Source organism: Lissotriton helveticus, chromosome 7, assembly GCF_964261635.1.
Source record: "Lissotriton helveticus chromosome 7, aLisHel1.1, whole genome shotgun sequence".
NCBI classification, from domain to species: Eukaryota; Metazoa; Chordata; class Amphibia; order Caudata; family Salamandridae; genus Lissotriton; species Lissotriton helveticus.
In genome coordinates, this window is record NC_136068.1 from 1,641,797,937 (window position 1) to 1,641,818,519 (window position 20,583).

The following is a 20,583-nucleotide window of genomic DNA, read 5'->3' on the forward strand; positions in this document are numbered from 1 at the left end:
AGGTGTGGGTGGCTCCAGGAGACAGGGGGGAGTCTGCCCAATGGTGAATAGAGAGATCTGCATGCAGATGGGAGGGAGGAGTTGCACCTGGGACCTGAATAGGACTGTGCCTTCCCTTCACAATGCTGGCACCGCCCCCTGTGGTGCATCTGAGCACTGAGCCCCCACCTGACAAAGGAGAGAGGAGCTGAGCAAAACAAAGTGCTCCAATGCTCCCCTGAACCAGTTGCATCTGGTTCCCCCATGCCCTGCACCTTTACACAAAGGAAATACTGGTATAAATATAGGGGCTGTGACCCCATGAAATTGGTCAGTTCTGGTGCTGTTCCTGCTGGGGCATGCTGCTGCTGAGGCCCAAGGGGGGCTGCCAGGAGGGCTTGCCTTTCTGGGCCCTGCATTGCCCTTAATGTCTACAGGAACTTTCTGCTGATGCTTCTTTCTGCAGGACTGTGCTTCTAGCGCCTTTGAGCGCTTTATTTTACTTATTCCCTCAAGCAGGAGCACGGAGGCTCCACAGCGCTGGGCTGCAATCTTCCTAAGGGAATCCTGACGTTGGGATTCCCTCTGCTGGAGGAGAGGGAAGCGGGTGCCCATCCTGCATGGACACCATAAATTGCCTGTCACTTAGCGGGTACCCAACCCTCTTCTGATCTTTTTTCAACTGCGGGTGCCCACACCGCATTTTAATGCCTTTTCGGGTGCCCAGCCCACATCTGTACTGGATAAAAGCGCACCGCCGGGAGGAAGTCAGGCACATAGTGCCTGACAGCGGGCGGGACTTCCGGTTTCCCGAGGGCAGTCCTACTCACCGCCGCTGGTGCAGGAGAAATTAGGGGAGACTCCAGGCGGGAGCCCACCCTGCACTAGACTGAGCCGGCCAAAGATGAGAGGAGGCATCATCGGCGGGGCTCCCATGCCTGGAGAGAGCCCCGCATGTCACTGGAACGAGACGGGAGAGAGCAGCTGTAGGCAGGTGGGAGCCAACCCCGCCTGCCTGGATGCGGCTGGCCCGGGCAGTGCTCCCGCGTGCTGCCTTGGATGTCGGGAGCCTCTCAAGCTCAATGGAAAAGTCCCGGGTCCCAGGAGGGGGCACAGGTGAAGAGCGGAGACCAGGAAGAGAGGAGTCCTCTCCCCACCAAGAGCCGGTGAGTTGCAACAGCTAGGGGTGAGGTTAGGCTCATTGTTGCTGCCGGTGGCGGCACTATGGGGGCACTATGGTGGCATTGGTGCAGAGTGGTCCCGCAAGAGAGCGGGCCACTCCAACGAAGTGGGCATGTTTATTTTAAGGGCCCATGAGCTCCAATGGGGGCATGATGGTTTTCGAGCCCCATGTGGCTCCACCGATGGGCATCATTATTTTACAAGGGCCCAGAGGAGCCCATGCTTTTCCCCTTCCATTTTGGCCATTTAGACAGCGGTCCCCACCTGCTAGGGGGCAACTGCGACTTGGGGGCATTCCGGGGCACATTGTTGGTACCCGCCCTCCAACATGGGGCATGATCTTTGTGTAGGACCCCAGTGGGCGTCCAGAGGCATAGTGGTGCCCCTGGTTTGATGGCTGAACCCAGCTGTCCTGCGAGAGCGCAGGCAGCTGCAACGTTTTGGGGCATATTTGTTTGCAGGTCACAGTCGGTGCCAGTGCACCACATTTGGTATTCACAGCTGCGCAGCACTTAATGCCAGCTGCAACATTTAGGCAAAGTACTTTGATGCATGTGTTGAGAGATAGGAGTGAGATGCACTCCTCTGGCCGAGTGCAATGGTGCGCTGTCTGTTCTGCTGCATTGGCAGCGCCCTGACATTCTGGACACAGGGCATTTGAGCCCCTTTGAGAAGGCCATTTGTCCAGGGGGACTATGAGGTTAATAGGGCGCCAGGCCCTAATGTGATTTATGTGCTAAAAGGATTTTGGTCCTAGGAAATGTAATTCATGTAGTATGATTTACACATCCTGTGTTATATCTCTAAATGTGTTATTTATAATTATGAGGTTGTTTTGCATATTACAGTTTATGCTAGTAAGATTATGTTCCACTGAGATTATTTCCTAATGTGAGTTATGCTTAGGAGGTTAGGGTCTAATGTGTTTAGACCTGTGAGAGGGTTGCATAATGTGTTTATGCTGGTGAGGTTGGCGCAGAATGTAATTCGCGCCTGATGTGATACTGTGCATAATGTAGTTTATGTTACCGGCTGATGCTAAGTACAGTGATTACCAGTGGTTACTGGTTGTACGTTTATGATCTGTTTTACTTTTACTAAGTTCGCTTTGTGATGGTTCTGACAATAGTCCAGTGGGCCCTGTCATATCCCTTGTAGATATGAACAAGTGCCAGGTGGCACCATGTGTATTATGTGTTTACTATTCTAATGTGTTATGAGAATACAAAGGCTATTTTTGATATAACCTTGTGTGGAGTTCCTTTTGTAGTGTGCCTGGAATGTTGTTGCTGTGTGCGTGCGCAAATGTTTTACACCCGACCTCTGGGATAAGGCTAACTGCTCGTGCCAAGCTGCCAAGGGGGTGAGCAGGAGTTATCTTTGGCATGTAACTCCCTTGCCCTGACTAGAGTGGTGGTCTCTGCCTGGCTTTGGCGCAAGCCTTAGCCAACTAGAGATCTCATTTCTAACAGTGATTTTTTTATCCTCAACCACTTCTGTCCAAAGGGTTTTGTTAATTGGAGATTTTTCTTGTTCTGTTTTTATCGGTACAAAAGCTTTTTTTTAGGGTAAATTTTCCCTATTGTTTCGTTTAAAAGATCAAATTCAAGTTGAATCTGGGCCTGCAAAGCAGACTGATGAATCTGGAAGACATTTTTATAGGTTGAAACTAATAATTTGTTGAGAAGGTCAGAGTCTTTGCCGTGTAGAGCAGTACTGGCATGCGTTAGCGTTAGAAGCATTTTGGTTGTCATCACCGTAAGCAGAGGTTTATATGAAGGCCCCTTACATGTTTTTGACAGTGTCCTAAAGGCAAATGTTAGTGCACTGGTTCTCTGTGACATATAGCTTTTGTGCTCTAGATGGTTTTGTCTTTTATCTATATAAAACCAAAGACACCTTTTTGGGAGGTGTGTAATGGACTGTTTTGAATGGGCAATTTTGAGGGGTGACATTGTAGTACATCCAAAATACTTCATAAACCTAGAGTGGTGTTAAAGGTATGTACTGGTGGCCTGGTGTAGATGTGGTAATAGAGGGGTCTATGAGAGACTGCTCCAGATGTGCAATGTCTGATAAGTCCATGAAGACATTGAGGTCACCTGTGTGCAAGTATGAGTGTTCTAATGATCATAGGAAAGTGTAGCCATTGACATCTTGGGCCGATTTGAGAGTGCCATAAGTATGCCAATTATTTTGATGAATGATTATTCTAGATTGCTCTAGGTAAGTGTGGAGAATAAAGCTGATAGGAAAAATATTTCCTCCTTTCAACTTAATGACAATTGAAAACAGTTCATATCCACTAACGGATGCAGGTATTGCACATCGGAAAATCTCTCTGTTGAACCCAAATAGGAAAAGCATGGTGGAATGCTCTAACAAGGTCTTAAAGGGTTAGGCATGTTGTATATTTGTATGTGCTGAGTCTCTACAGTCGTACACTTACTAATAAATCGGAGTTTTGTGAATTCCTTTTGTCAGTACGGGCCCCAATCTGAGCAAAAGCAAAGGCTCACATCATCAGAAGGACTGAGAGGCCAAGAGAGTGTCCCTCTGAGCCCTCACCCCGCCCAGGTAGTGATCCACTTTACCTGGGGGCGCGACCCCACTCTCTTCTCCTCCTTCCGCGAGCTGGGCCTTCCGTGCAGAACTTTCTTCATTGGCCTCAGTGACTCAGCCTGGCAGCTCAGCTCCTCCAGGGCTTCCGGCCCGGGCCACAACTGTTAGGAAGGTCTCAGGCGGCTGCAGGGCACACGTAACCCACGCCCCTGAGATTACTTTACTCCGGGTGCATATTCACCACAGCACCCTCCAGGTCTCCTCTGGCACGAAGCCACACACACAACGCTGATGGGACTTCATGTCGACTCCAAGTGCACGCTCACCAGGCCCTCCTTCCTGTGGTCTCAGTTGGCACCAAGACACGCAAACCGCGCTGCAGAGACTCACTTTCTCCTGGAGCACACGATGATCAGCCGATCACCACCACCGTGCCAGGTTGCACCAAAGCACGCACACTGTTTCACTGAGACTGACTCCAACTCTAGTAACCCAATATCCAGGCGCTCTTCACCAACGGCTTCGGCCGCACCATGACACGCTCACCGTGTCCGAGCCTCACTTCTCCGGGGCACTCGATGACCAGGCGCTCTTCACCAACACCTCCGGTGCACCCGACATGCACCCTGTGTGTCCGAGACTCACTCTACTTCTCATGCACACATTGATCAGGCGCTCCTCACCAATGCCTCCTGTGCACCATGACACGCACCCTGCGTGTCCGAGACTCACTCCACTTCTGATGCACGCGTCGACCAGGTGCTCTTCACCAGCGCCTGCAGTGCACCACGACACAAACCCAGCGCATCCAACTTTCACTTCAGCTTCGGTGCCTCCCGTGCACCACGACACGTACTAAGCGCGTCTGAGTCTCACGTCTCCTCCATGTGTCCAAGATCAAATGGCACACCTTCCGAGGGTCTCAAGCTGCACACAGCACAAAGCACACAGCACAAAGCACAGTCTTCGTCAAGCAGGAGGCCCAGCGCACCAAGCACAGTCCCAACAGCCTCTTCCTTGGTTAGAACAGCAAAGTGCAGACCAGCCCCAGATCACAAAGCAAGGGTTGGTCCTTCCCCAGCAGTCTCTTCAGTTGTTCCTTCCTTAGCAGAGGTTCTCTGTACCACGAAATGGGTCCAAGCCTTTTCAGTCTCAATCCATTACTGTTCCATGCCCACGTTCATGGGTTTCAGCTCACATAGTTACACCCCTTAATGTCTTTGAAGTTCGTTGTGCTCAGGGGTCCCTGACCCCTCCCTAAATCAGTTCTGGGTGTCTCCCTCCCAGTGTCACCTTTCTCCCTTTGACATCCATGACAGCTTCAATCCATGGACGCACCCCGCCAACCCCACCACACCAGCACGACCAACACCCACCGACCACGGCCACCTCACCGCATGGACCAGCGTGACCACCGAAGACACCATCATAACTATGATCACCATCCACTCCGGCGCCCCATCCGACCCTCTTCCCCACCACATCGTCAACAAGGCCGACAGCTCCATCGCACCCCACCTGTGTAACATCATTAACCTTTCATTCAAGACCGCGACCTTCCTTGAGTGCTGGGACTTCAAGAACTTCCGGTCCATCTCCCTGCTCCCGCTCCTGGCGAAGGTCATTGAAAAGATCGTCAACACCCAGCTCACCCGCTAATTGGAATATAACAACATCCTCGACCCCTCCCAGTCAGGTTTCTGCAAGAACCACAGCACCGAGACTGCCCTCATCGCAGTCACAGACGACATCAGAATCCTACTCGACAACAGCGAGACTGCAGCCCTCATCCTCCTGGACCTCTCCGCCACCTTGACACCGTCTGCCATCACACACTACGCACACGCCTCTATGACACAGGGTTCCGCGACAAGGCCCTGGAATGGATCACCTTCTTCCTCTCCGACAGAACCCAAAGAGTCCGCCTCCCCCCGTTCCACTCAGGAGTCACCAAGACCATCTGTGGTGTCCTGCAAGGATCATCCCTCAGCCCGACACTCTTCAACATCTACATGGCTCCACTCGCACGCATCACCAGACTCCACGACCTCTACATAACCTTGTATGCCGACGACATCCAGCTGATCCTCTCCCTCACCAAGGACCACCTCACCGCCAAAGCCAACCTTCACCGTGGTATGAAGGCTGTTGCCAACTGGACGGAAGACAGCTGGCTCAAACTGAACACGGACAAGATGGAGATCCTCCTCCTCAGACCCAACCCCTCCGCCTGGGACGACTCCTGGTGGCCCACCTCCCTGGGCACTGCCCCGACTCCAACCAACCACACACGCAACCTGGGAGTCATCCTCGACTCGAAACTCACCATGGCCAACCAAATCAACGCAGTCTCTTCAACCTGCTTCTACACCCTCCGCATGCTCCGCAAGATCTACAGATGGATCCCTACAGACACACGGAAAACCATCACCCACGCCCTCATCAGCAGCAGACTCGACTACGGCAACACCCTCTACGCCGGAGCCCCGTCCAAGCTCATCAGCAGACTTCAAAGAATCCAGAACGCCTCTGCACACATGATCCTCGATGTCCCCCGCCGAGATCACATCATCCCCCACCTGAGAGACTTGCACTGGCTCCCCGTCGACAGAAGAATCACCTTCAAACTCCTGACCCACGCACATAAGGCACTCCACAACATCGGCCCAGAATACCTCAACAGCCGACGGTCCTTCTACGTACCCAACAGAGAACTCCACTCCGCCGACCTCTCACTGGCCACCATCCACACATCCACAGAACCACTTCCGGGGGCAGGTCCTTCTCCCACCACGCCGCCAAGACATGGAACTCCCTCCCTCTATCCCTACGCCAGACAGAAGACCCACAAACCTTCAGGCGACTACTCAAGACCTGGCTCTTCGACCGCTAGCTGCAGCCACCCTCCCCCTCCAGCGCTCTATAAATTCTATGATTGATTGATTGATTGATTGATATTGGGGGTCTGGATCCTTAATCACTCAGCAGGAGACAGGTCAATTGTTTTATAGCCGCAGCGCAGGCCTTCCGCCTTCTCCTCACCTACTCGCCAGCTGCAGGTCAGCCTGGTGCCATCTCAACCCCTCCCTTGGGTAAAGAGCTCCCCCCACTCCTCTCACCTCTCAGATCCAGACAGTAAATCCACATTCAGCAGAGACACACAGAAATGCTTCAAGCACAAAATTCAGCCACTTTCAAAAAGAGTGGTTTCTGAACACACTGTGACAAAACCACTTTTATTGAAAGATGTGTTATGACACTGTGAGTTCATATATACTAAACTTCACCTCTCCATTTTAAACTTATAGGAATCTAGGCTAACAAAACACAATAACCAGCCTCTCCCATTCTGTCCTTTGGGCAGGTTGGCCTTTCGCCTGTGAAAATGAAATGGAGTGTTGTTCACTGTCAGGACATAGCACTTACCTCAGTATATGTCCTGCCTTTTACTTACACTGCACCCTGCCCAGGGGTTACTCGAAACCTACCACAGGGGTGCCCACTGGTTACCCAAAAGCGGAAGTGAGGCCAGAAAAGTGGTTGCACTTCTCAGGACAACATTCTAACTTAGCAAACTGCATGCATGCCCTACACTGTAGGCCTGAGTTCCCTTCTCCGTGCACCTTTGTATTACTAGCCCTGGCACACACTGTGCACATCACTAGGGACTTTACTAGTAAGACAGACATACCAATCATGGCCAACCAATTACCATTACACTTTACACAGGTAACACCTGTACTTTGACACTGATCAGCAGTGGCAACGTACCTAAAGCATCTAAAAACAAAGGAGGTAAAGGCAAAAAGTCAGGGGTAATCACGCCAAGATATGCCAGGTCTAACCGTAAGCTTGCCATTGTGAATCAGGGCCAGTGTATCTAGTGATGTGTCTGTTAGTGGGTGCAAACGTGAGCCTGATATGGGGTCTCATATCATGAGCAACTGCTCTTCAGTATTACTAAGTGTGTTTGATGATATGTCTGACAAGTCTGAGTTTGACCGGGCTTCCTCCTTGACCCATGCAGAACTGGCGAATGAGACTCTTTGTAAAGAAGTTAGATCCACACGGAAGGTAAGATGGACCTCAATTTATTATGTGTCCAGCTTCAGCAACTCCCCGGCAGCAACTGCCAAGAATAGAATTAACTGTGTGTTCCACGCAGGGAACATTCTGTATAGAACACGTGAGGAGAGAGAAGTCCTAACACACCTCCCTTTCTTCGCAAAGAAAACAAAGAAGAGGAAAGTCTGAGAGAGAAATGAAAGTGCAATAGGAAAGAATAGGAGGCACAGAAGAAAAGCACAATGTAAATAAATCTCAACATTTGCAATGCAACACTAATTTCATGTAAAAGCATCACAACAAATTTTTGCAACGATCAAGTGGTCTGGAGATTACTTCATCACAAAATCCCGAAATTTGGCAAGAACAGATCTGACTCTGGAGGACGTTTGCCTACGTGGAAGATTTTCACCAGAACGCATTACATCACTTGTTTTGGCATCCGCTTTGGCATTAGATGGAGAATTGCTATCTGTCATGGAATCAGATGGGGAAATACTGACCCCCAACCGCTTCCCAACCCTCTCAACCATGGATCCGGGAACAATGGAAACCATACTCTTACTCTAAACTCTTCCATCCTCTAACACCACAACATAATCTCTTACAGCAGTCACTTTCTTGGGGGAATAAAATCGTGACTCTCCCTTTCGGAAAAACCCAGGTTTCTTTATCCTCACCCAATCTCCTACCCTCACTTTGCAAGGAGACAATACATTTGATTCGGTACGGTACTTGCTCTGAACTGAAACCCTGACATCAGCCACTCTAGCTAACTCAGTGGCACTCACAATCTTTCTGGACATCCACTCCTTGTTTAACTTAGTACCTGCAATCCTGCCACGCAGCAAAGTGAAAGGAGCAACCCCGGTTGAAGCATGTGGAGTAGTCCTTACAGCCCACAACATGTCAGCAACTGCTTGGCGCCACTGCAACCCGTTTACTAAAGCTAGTTGAAGATGTTCCTTGACAATACGGTTGAAACGTTCAACCAAACCATTGCTGCGAGGATGATATAGTGACGTGCAAACGTGTTTAACACCAACTTCCTTGAAAAAGGAAGACATTTCAGCCGAAACTAACTGCGTGCCATTATCTGAAACTATTTCTTCAGGAAAACCCTCTCTAGAAAAAAAGTCACGTAAAAATGAAATTATTACGGCAGAACTGATGGAGTCGACAAATCTTACTTCAGGCCACTTAGTCATATAGTCAATCAATACTAAGATAAATTTAGGAGTTGACCCAACGAGACCATAAGGTCTGGCAATATCCAAAGCTAATTTGGACCAGGGAACATTTTTCGTAACAATAGGTTCAACAGGAAGAGGACGAGTGACTTGTGACTTATCACTGACAATGCATTCACAACATTCACGAACAAAATGTTCAACATCTTTGTCTACAGATGGCCACCAAAAATCTTGTCTCACCCTGCGTTTCATGGACCGGATGCCTGGATGACCTTCGTGAGCTAAACCAAGAATCTTCTCACGAATAGAAATCGGAACGACTAATAACCCGCCTCTTCTCAAAATTCCATCAACAAGAGACAACTCGTCCTTCACACGTAAATAGGGAATGATAGCGGCAGGACAAGCTTTTTCACACGGCCAAGGTTTGGAGAGAAGATCAATAACTACTTGCATGTCATTATCAGAAGCAACACCTTCTAACCACTCACATTCCGAAAGAGCACACCCAACAGAGTCTTGCAAGGAACCAACAGCACAAACCACTTCTAAATCATCATTTACAACACTGTCGTCACCATTGGAGAGAGGTAGTCTGGATAAGTAATCAGCAACTACATTTTTCGCCCCAGCCACATATTCAAGTTGATATTGGAATTCCTGCAATCTGAATTGCCACTTAGAGATTCTAGGAGTCGCCCTCCCACCACCTTTGGTCGTGAATAGGTCAATCAAGGGCTTATGGTCGGTCCTCAAGATGAATCTGTTCCCCCACAAGAAATTCTTGAAATGCAAAACACCCCACCACATTGCTAATGCCTCCTTTTCAATAGTTGAATAAGTCCCCTCAGCACCCCTCAGAGTTCTGGAGGCAAAAGCAATTGTTTCTTCGCAACCATCACCCCTTTTCTGCATGAGGACAGCCCCTAAACCCACATTGCTAGCATCGGTGGAAAGAATGCATAAGTCATTGATGTTGAACAATTTCAGGGGGCGAGCTTCAATAATCTCTTGTTTGATGACATTGAAATTGCTGTCACAATCATTATCCCAAACAAACTTGACGTTCTTTTTGAGTAGAGCACGCATACAGTTTTGGTAGAGAAATTCCTGACAAATTTAGAGTAATACTCTACCAAACCGAGATATGAACGTAATTGATCCTTGTTCATAGGAACAGGAGCATTCTGAATAGCATCAATAATTTTGACTTTTGGTTCCACCCCTTTTTGGGAAATGTGGTGACCTAGGTAGTCTACTCCATCTTGAAGAAATTTGCATTTATCTTCCCTCAAGGTTAACCCACTGGACCTTAGTATGCTGAGAACAAGTTTAACTCGCTCATCATGTTCAACTTCAGTTTTGCCATGAACCAGAATGTCGTCTTGGAAAAAGACTACCCCAGGGATGTTCTTAAATAAGTTATTCATCAGCCTCTGAAAAACAGCTGAGGCTGAAGCCAAACCAAAAGGCATGCGAATGTAACGATAAGCACCCTCCGGAGTTACAAAGGAGGTGAGGTGCTTGGAATCAGGGCATAGTTCAATTTGATGATAAGCAGATGAAATATCAAGGGAGGTGAAAAATGTTGCACCTTCAAGCGTGGCTAACATCTCGTTGATGTTTGGAAGTGGTTGCCGGTCAATCCAAATGTTGGCATTGAGGTCACGCAGGTCAACACACATCCTCAAGCATTTGTCAGACTTTCTCGCTAAAACTATGGGAGCAAGCCATTCAGAACCTTCTATCGGTTCTATTATACTAGCAGCACATAGCCGCTCTAATTCTTTCTTTAACTCTGCACGTAAACTCAAAGGCACTTTCCGCACTTTATGGGCAACTGGAATGGCATTCTCTTTTTAAATTATTTTATGTTGGAAACCCTTGAGCTTGCCTAAATCACCACTAAAAACTTCAGGAAACATGAGAGCCCACTTGGTGCTAGACACATGCGATACTGTAAGAGCCTTTGGTGATCCTAACGTTGCAGAGTAGAATTCGCACAATTCATTGCGGGATATCACCATGTTTGGATGATTGGGATCTAAAATTATGTTTAAATCTCCTTGTTCATCCCACCCTAACAAATTGGTACCATCCATAACTATGAACATAACACAAGTAACGTGATCGCCATGAAATTCAAGTTTAGCAGAACATTTCCCCAAAACCGCAACCCGCTTGCTATTATAAGCAAAGATTTTGATGCTAGAAGGTTCTAAAAGTACATTCGAAAGTTTGTTAAAGTCAGTAAAATTCAACAAAGTAAATGGAGAACCAGAGTCTGCAAGAAATTTGCAGACAACACTTTCCACAGTTATTAAACAAGAGGGAGACTTCCTTTTCCGAAGACCAGATAAAGCGGACAGCTCTACTACTCCGGCCTCGTGTAACGTTGAAGACAGCATCAACAGTTCGTAACGTTCCTCATCAGACTCTTCTGAAATATGTTTTATAGAGGGAATAGGCTTATTTGTGGAAATAGCTTTGCACATCCGGGAATAGTGACCCTTGTTCCCACATTTGTAGCATGTTTGATTGAGAGCAAAGCAAAATTTGGCTGAGCCTAGGTGTGACCTACTGCCACAACGAAAACATATCAATTCGTGCAGGTCTGTTTCTGGAAGGATTGTTAGAAGGAACGGAATGAGTAAGATTAGGCAAAACAGATGTTTTGGGTTTGAAAGAAGGTTTGGAATTCAAGAGTTTGACTTCTGAGGAAGATGTTGCTGATGTAGAGGAAGAACTCATTTCTTTGACACAAAATTGGGAATGTTCTATACTTTTAGCTAAAGTAAGAGCAGTTTCTAGATCAGGATCGCCAGAAGCAAGTAACTTCTCTTGAATTTTCTTGTTGGAAGTTCTTTCGATAAGTTGATCACGTATGATTTCATCTCTGAATTCTCTGTAGTTGCAGTTGATAGCTAAGATGCGAAGTGCTGCTACAAAATTGTCAATTGATTCGCCTGGGGTTTGGGCACGCTGAAGAAATTTATGGCGTTCAAGTACAACGTTTCTCTTGGGAGAGAATCTCTTATCGAGAGTTTTGATCAACGTGGCATATTCGTCAATGAGAAGTGATTCTCCAGCATCGCCACCACTAACTGTAATGCTGACTACTTCTAGAGTTAGGGTTTTTAATATGTTTCTGCCTTCATTGCCAAGGTTATAAATAAGTAGGGCTTTTTTCTTTTTGCCAGTGAAGGTATCGCCATCGATAGCCTCTAAATACGCCTCAAAAGTGTCTTTCCACTGTTCCCACGGAACAGGGGGAGTACCAGCAGTTTCTAAGTAAGGAGGAGGAGCCAAAATGCGATCCATTGCGTGGGTGAGTTGCTGCCACACTACACACAACAGTAATTAATTCAAAACTTTTATTTCCTTTTTTTTTTGTTGAAAAAATTACATTTAAATGTTTTATGCAATTGTCTTATGCAAACCTGTTGAATTTGATAATGATAATGTCAAATACACTTCAACAAATAATGAGGAATTCTGCGCTCAATAACCCATAACTTGTGCCAATGAATGGATTTGTATATTCAGTATTGCTTGTAGAGTGATAGTAATTTAGCGCATTGAAGTGTTATGGAGAAGGTTAAAGGTGATTCATAGAGCTGTGCGCATCAGCGATGAATTAGGGCTTTGAAGACTGAGCGCAAACAGTATGCTGTGCGCATCAGCGGAGATTTCGTTGCGTTGCGTAGCTAGCGTTTTGTTGCTAGGATGCAGCTCAAAATGGCCGCCGCACGTAACGTGAACTGTCCCCAAGGCGCCGCCAGGCAGGTCAGGCACGTTCGCGTGTTAGCGCGAGAATAGTGCGCAGTACAGTCGCGTTGGGAAACTTAACGAAAGTACCTGAATTGAGGAGATTTGGGGCTCCGCAGGAAATCGGACACTGTAGGACAGTTTGTAAAAAGGTACCCCACAAGGAGACGTCGACCCTTGTCCTCGACGAAGGGTTGTTGAGCCGTCTTCCACTTCGGACGAAGAAACTCTCTCTTGAGCGCAGGGATCTTCAACTGGGTTGGAGAGAGGCTGGAAACTGGACCCGATCGTCGCCACTGTAAAGAAGTTAGATCCACACGGAAGGTAAGATGGACCTCATTTTATTATGTGTCCAGCTTCAGCAACTCCCCGGCAGCAACTGCCAAGAATAGAATTAACTGTGTGTTCCACGCAGGGAACATTCTGTATAGAACACGTGAGGAGAGAGAAGTCCTAACACTCTTACATCTGCAACTTATTCCCTGGGTTGAATCAACTTCTTCTGAAGACGATGAAAGTGGCAACTTAGGGAGAGAAGCTAGCAAGCAGGAAATGGTTGAGAGGTGTAAAGAAGCGATAAAACCATCCAAACGGTTTGAGAAAAAGATTTAAGAATTAAGGGGCATATGTATCGAAGGATACATTTGCGATTCTCAAATAGCGATTTTTAGAGAATAGCTATTTGAGAGTTTCAAAACGCTATGTATGTAGGATTTGCAAATAATTTCCTTAATTGCGAAACGCAAATTGCGATTCGCAATTAAGGAATACCTCCCCATTCATTCCTATGAGCCTAGAGGCCCATAGGAATGAATGGGAAGACATTCTCAATTTGTGATTCTCAATTAGAGAATCGCAAATTGAGAACGCAATTTCAAGAGCACCAGGGTGTCAAAAGGACACCCTGTTGCACCCCTGAAACCAGCATGGGTGCACATGTGGCGCACATACATGCCCTTAGGGCATGTATGTGCGCCACATGGCACTTTGAAAAATGCAAAAAAGTGCATTTTTCAAAGAAATCACAAATTACCACCAACATGAAGTTGGTGATCATTTGCGATTTCTTAAGGAGAAATCATACAACTTGGGTGCTTTTTACATCACATTTAAGGAATTGCAATTTGCAATTCCTTAAATGCTTCAGCAAAATAGGGAATCTCAAATTTTGGCAATTCTGTATTTTGCGAAGGCCTTTTGGGATGATACATCTCAAAAGGCTTTTCCCATTCGCAAAAAAGGTTTTTTCTCTTTCGCAAACGGACCGATTCTGAGAATCGGCCTGTTTACGAACGAGAAATGGCCTTCATACATATGCCCCCTAAGTTTGTAATTAATGTCTCTTTATTCTCCTGCGCATTATTGCGACAAAGTTGATAACTGGAGCTGTAATGTGTCTGACTGTTCTGTATTCCAATATATATTTTTCTTTGTAATGTTATTGTTTTCTGTAGCTACAGTTTGTATTATAGGACAATGTATTTGGTAATTTTGTGCTGATTTTTTCCAAACTTGTGTAGTGCGCACTTGACATTCTGTTGTATTGCTCTAATTCTCTCACCGGATGGCTTCACGTTCCAGAATGTATGTTTAAATCTTGGAATAGGGGCTCAACTGGAAAGAGGCTTTGTCAATCCGGTCACAAAATAAATGCCTTGACCTATTATTGTGGCTAGACCAGTTATTTACAGAGAGAGGTGCCGGCGCTTGTGTGTCCCTGCTCAGTTTTGCGCTGCAGCTGCAGGTTTTTAGAAGGGTAAATTTATTGGTGCAATGCTTTGTGCTGCCTGCGTCACTCTGCGGCACGCGAGAACCCATGCGGAGCCTTAATAAATCAACCTACTGACGTCCGCAGTCCTTGAAGCGTCACACATCCACGGCATCTTCTTCAAATGTACCACAAGACAGGAGGGTAATGGGCTGCTCTCCGCAGCTGTAAATTATGACTTCAGTTTCAAAAATGTCAATTTGATAGAGATCTGGAGGGTTTGGAGCAGGATAACTTGACAAAGGAGACTGCGCTGCACGCGAGCAGGTGGTCTACCGCCTGGGCGAATAACATCCCAGTTTCTTTCATTCTTACTCGATGTGTGTTTCTTGCTCCTTTTTTCTCTCATGGACTTTTAATCTCGCGTAAAATGTTTGTCTGTTGAGTAATCTTTAACTGGAAACCATCCGATGGTTTGTGTTTTGTCTCTTTGGTAAAACAAGCGCCCCATGGGGAGGAGCTTGTTCTGTTATGGGGCTCTGTGCATCCATCCATTCATGAACAGGCTCGTGTATTATTTATATCACACGAGTACAGCCTCTTGATTACTCTGCTACCCCCGTGGCTCGCATACTTGCCTGCTTTCCCGATGCCTGCGCGAGGCTTCTCTCACAGGCGAGTTGGCTCAGGCGGAACTGCTTGGAGGAGCTATGAAGCTGGATGTTTGATGCTTGGGCGGTGCTAGCAACATGCTTATCACGACTTTCAGGAACTGAAGAGTGGTAAAGGAGATGGTGAAAACAGTAAAGCATTGCCAAAGTACCGATATTCACATTGCCAGTTATCCTCACCTAGCAGGTTATGTCCTAACGAGAATTCTGCATGCTAAAAATGGGTACACTTAACCCAATGCGTGCCTTAGTATTACAACCATCGACGAGGGAGTTTTGTACAGAAGGATTAGAAATTATGGTGTAGCAGAGAAAGGTAAACGCATTATATTCTCTGGTACATAAAATTAAAATCAATGTTTTGGATATATTGCACCTGCACCAGCACTAGCTGATTTTAATCTGACCGAATCCCACACTGTTTCCTTTTTCCGTGAGTGGAATGACTGGCAAAGCACTGAATGCGGGTGAATACTCTGAAGTCGGATGTAGGAAATTGGATTATTGATCGAGGAAGGTGAAACCCTACTCAAGCAGCAACCACAATTCTTGTCAGCATTAAACACAAGCAAACCCCCAATTAATCTGTGCTCACCCCTCTGCCAGTTTGGCACAAAACCAGTCTGGTATAACTTAGAAGCAATGTGTAAAGTATTTCATACATTATTAAGGATGTATGACGGTACAACGCGTGGTATTACCACGCGTACCGTTACAACGTGTTTTTTACAATGCAAGTCGTTATCACGACTTGCGCTGTAGGGGTGCTGGACTTAGAATAGTTAAATTTACTATTCCAACACCAGCCTACGTACAGTAGGGAAGGTGTTGGAATAGTACATCTACTATTCCTTGTCCTTGAGCGCCCTCCAGCGCAAGTCGTGGTTGTAACCTTTCCGGCCCAGCACAAGGTGATTCCAAGGTGCAAGACGCGCTTAACAAACATGTGATTGATTGATTGAGGACTGCAAGTAGGGAGAGTAAGCCCAATGCAAGTGCAGAGTAGGGGGTGCAGAGATTCAGGAGAATTAGCACCAGTCAAAGAAACTCTCATTACCTCTACACAAACTGGAAGCCATATAAACTCACTGATTATTTGCAGCAAAACAAACTTTTGATGGTTTCATCTTAAAGCACTTAATTTATTAGGCAATTGTTTACATCTCCCTAAATGCAATTGTGTGCCTAATGGGTAATTGCTGAGCTGAGCTTTGTTAAGGTCAGGGCCTAAAGAAAAGATGTCAATCACATAAGGAGTGGGGTGCCTAAAGCATAGACCCAGTAAACATGCATAAACGTAGATGTGTGCTTTGTGAAGGCTAAAACTGTGAGAACCACTTGGTCTACTTCCAGGTTAACAAGCTAAGAACAAGATTTAGGAGGAAAGTGGTATATATTACATCATGGTGAGTGTAAGCTGATGCTCACTGTTTGGGGGTTTCAACAAACTCTTCCAATAGATCGATGAATCATTGTCGTAGTCTGCGAGTTTCAACTCACCGCCTCCATACACCTTGGTCCACCTAGAATCATTATGTTGGTCTTATGTTTTATACATGTTTCTAATTAAATAGTTGATTGACAACGTCATCCATTCAAACACAGGCAATTTATGCAGACTTCCCCTGTCTAAAATGTGTGCAGAGTGTGGCTTTCCTTTCCATAGAGCACTCATTTTTAGAGCAAAATATCACATTCATAAATAATTCAATTTTCACTTTTATTTCCCCAAAAGTAAACGTTGCTCACCAAGCTGCAAGATATCAGTTCATGGATGAAAAGTAAATAGATTGTTATGTTTTTATTTTTACGCCCCTGTGCAGCTAATTTTTTTAGCACATGGACACAGTGAAAATCAAGTGCGCTAGTATCAAGAATGCATTGCAATTATAGATCTACTTCATTCACTCTTCTCATATGTTGGGCAGGAGCTTGGAACTGATGAAGCTTGAGCCTTTCCCAACACTTAGGCAGGGCAGCTTCACTGAGAGGATCAGATGCGAATCATCTCGGCACACAGCTGCTAACGGCCTTCCCTTTATTGTGATTCTTCTTCTTAATTACATGACTGATCCTTCATTAGCCACTGAGCAAAGCTTCTAAGCAAGTGGTACTAATGAACACAGAGAGGGGAGAGATAAAGAAAAAGGTGCCTATTGCACAGGTGGAAGTGTTGACTCTGCCCACAGATGGCTTGGGCTGGCTAATTCAATCAATCAATCAGGTATTTGCGAAGCACACTACTCACCTGTAAGGGTCTCATGGCACTGCAGGATAAGGAGTGGGCTGGGCGCAGGTAAACTCCGTCACAGGGGAATTTTTGCCGAACTCTGCACCCCATGCAGAGCATGGAAATTCGCAAACAGAGTTTACTGCCCACTCCTAGAATTAAGGACGTACTTAGTACCCCTATATTGTTAGTTGGGTTTGATGCCTTGGGGGATCCAAAATATCAAAATACAACCAGGGGAAATATTTTCATATCAATAGGGGACAGGCTCTCAAAGTTAAATGTGTCCATTGTGTTAATTTGGTGACCGATGTCAAGGATGGATTGTATACAAGTTTTCTTTGGGACCTTATTATGGACCTTAAGACAGCAAGCCCAAGATTAAGGAAATAGCTGGCTGGTGTAATCCATCACTGGAAATCTGCAAAGAGGATATGAAGCCTCTAATCCATGTCTGAGATAGATGCTTCGAAATCCAGTCTATTGCTAAGCTATACAATCTAGCAAAATCTGCACCAATTAGAAGAAAACAATTTTGTCAAGAATCTGGCAAAATCAAAATGCAACTTGCATGAATTGTGGTATGCAGCTTGCCAGCAATCTACTCATATTTTTGAATTGTACTTGCAAGGAAACCTTCTGACAAATGGTAAGTACTATTATCTTTAAATGATAAGGTTAAGGAAAATAACTCTTTGTTCACATGTGGAATATCCAGTTATTGTTAAGTTATACCATCTTATAAAAGGAATTAGCTGTTTTCACTTACCAAACAGCAAGTCTATATGTAATGGATTAAACAGACTCCTCCCAGTATGATGCTGGCACAGGCAAGGAATCTATATTACAAATTTCACCAATATATGCTAATTGGATTTAGTCATAATGATATCTGGTAGCCCTATTATTATGCTTCACCTTCTATGTATCTCTAGAAGAACTCTTGGCATGCAACCACCGAATAAATAAGCATTGGAGCTCATAGGAGGGCAAAACAACAGAAAAAAACAATTAAGTATAGTAATCTTTCTAAAAGTCGTTCTTGCCACATATAAAATGAAAATCTATGATAGTTAATGATTATTATTTACAAGAGTTGCTGTTATATGTAGTAAGAATGGTACACCTAGCTACTCCAATGCCATAATTAGAGAAGGAGGCCAGGTGCAGTGGGACAGTAATATTGCACCCATTGTTACTGGTATAGATATTGGTAAATACCCAGTGCTGGTATTACCAAGTTGATCCCTAAAGCCTACTTGGGAGTAACTTGCAGCAATCAGTGAAATCAGTAACTAATTTTTTGAGAGTCCTCCAGTCACGCCCTGGTGGATTTATCCACAGTAAAGTATACAATATTCCGACACCTGACAGCTATACCCCTTATAATTCTGTTTATGCAATCTTATGCAAAACAAATTATATATGATGCCGCTCAAAAGGATGTCCTTCCTCATAAAATAGGATGTGTAGCCCATGCTAATCTTTCCAAATACACAAATGGGTATATGTGGGGTTCTGTGACGGAAGTGGAAATGTTGGGGATGTGGGATTCTCCTAGCGGCTGTTGCTGGCTGGTCGTCTAGGCAGACGGTCAATAAAGGCACTTACCTATATAACTACTGGCTCTGTACATCCTTTCAGTGGGGACGAGTGACCGTCAGTTTGTCCACCTCCTCTGTGCTGCCTGCGCCCTTCCTGGAACCTGTTCCCTGCTTTCTCCAGAGTGCCGGTCTCTCTGCGCTGATGTCACTGGTGTGCTGCGCTGATGTGCTGAGCTGTTGTGTTCGCATTCCCAGCCCTCCGGTCTTCTTCTCTTTGTCAAGGTTCCCGGTTGTGTTTCCTGTGGTGTCCTTGGCATTTTCTGGGAATTGGTGAGCCATCGGGATGCATGCTGGAGCACGCGTTGGAGCTCGTGCTGTGCCACGTCATTGGAGTGCGTGGGGCAGTGGATGACCGTGCGGCTGTGCGCTCAGCTTCCTGCTACAGAGGAATACGTCTGATATCAAGACGCCGCCATCATATGTGCGGCAACAATCTTTAACCCCTTCGACGCTGATGACGGAGCGGTTCCGTCATCAGCGTCGGTTGGGCTGTGCTGATGACGGAACCGCTCCATCATCAGCACAGCCCTCGGGGGGAGCGCTGGTGCTCCCCCCTGGGGCATCAATCGTGGTGCTTGTAGCAGGGGTGGCAGCGGAAGACTTTCCGCTGTCACCCCCTGGTCCCCCACGCTTCCTGGTGATGTCGGCGGGCACAGCGCGCGCCGACGTCATCAGGAAGCGCTGGACGCGCTGGAAGCCATTTGTTTTCAGCGCGTCCAGCGGGAAGGATGAGTGTTCGTTGCTCCGGTGGGGTGGGGGGCCCGTTTCTCGGTGCCTTGAGGCATCGGGGGGAGGAAACAGTGTTTCCTCTCCCCTGATGTCCCAATGCAGGGCATTCCTGGTGCACGATCGCGCACAGCGTCGCGATCGTGCACCAGGAATGCCCCACTAGACACCAGGGATTGTTTGTTTATGTATGGTTTGTGTGCGGGAAGCGACCCCTTGGGCAAGTGTCGCTTCCTTTTGGGGGCAAATTAATTTTCAGACTTTTCTGCCGCTCAAAAGGATGTCCTTCCTCATAAAATAGGATGTGTAGCCCATGCTAATCTTTCCAAATACACAAATGGGTATATGTGGGGTTCTGTGACGGAAGTGGAAATGTTGGGGATATGGGATTCTCCTAGCGGCTGTTGCTGGCTGGTCGTCTAGGCAGACGGTCAATAAAGGCACTTACCTATATAACTACTGGCTCTGTACATCCTTTCAGTGGGGACGAGTGACCGTCAGTTTGTCCACCTCCTCTGTGCTGCCTGCGCCCTTCCTGGAACCTGTTCCCTGCTTTCTCCAGAGTGCCGGTCTCTCTGCGCTGATGTCACTGGTGTGCTGCGCTGATGTGCTGAGCTGTTGTGTTCGCATTCCCAGCCCTCCGGTCTTATTCTCTTTGTCAAGGTTCCCGGTTGTGTTTCCTGTGGTGTCCTTGGCATTTTCTGGGAATTGGTGAGCCATCGGGATGCATGCTGGAGCACGCGTTGGAGCTCGTGCTGTGCCACGTCATTGGAGTGCGTGGGGCAGTGGATGACCGTGCGGCTGTGCGCTCAGCTTCCTGTTACAGAGGAATACGTCTGATATCAAGACGCCACCATCATATGTGCGGCAACAATCTTTAACCCCTTCGACGCTG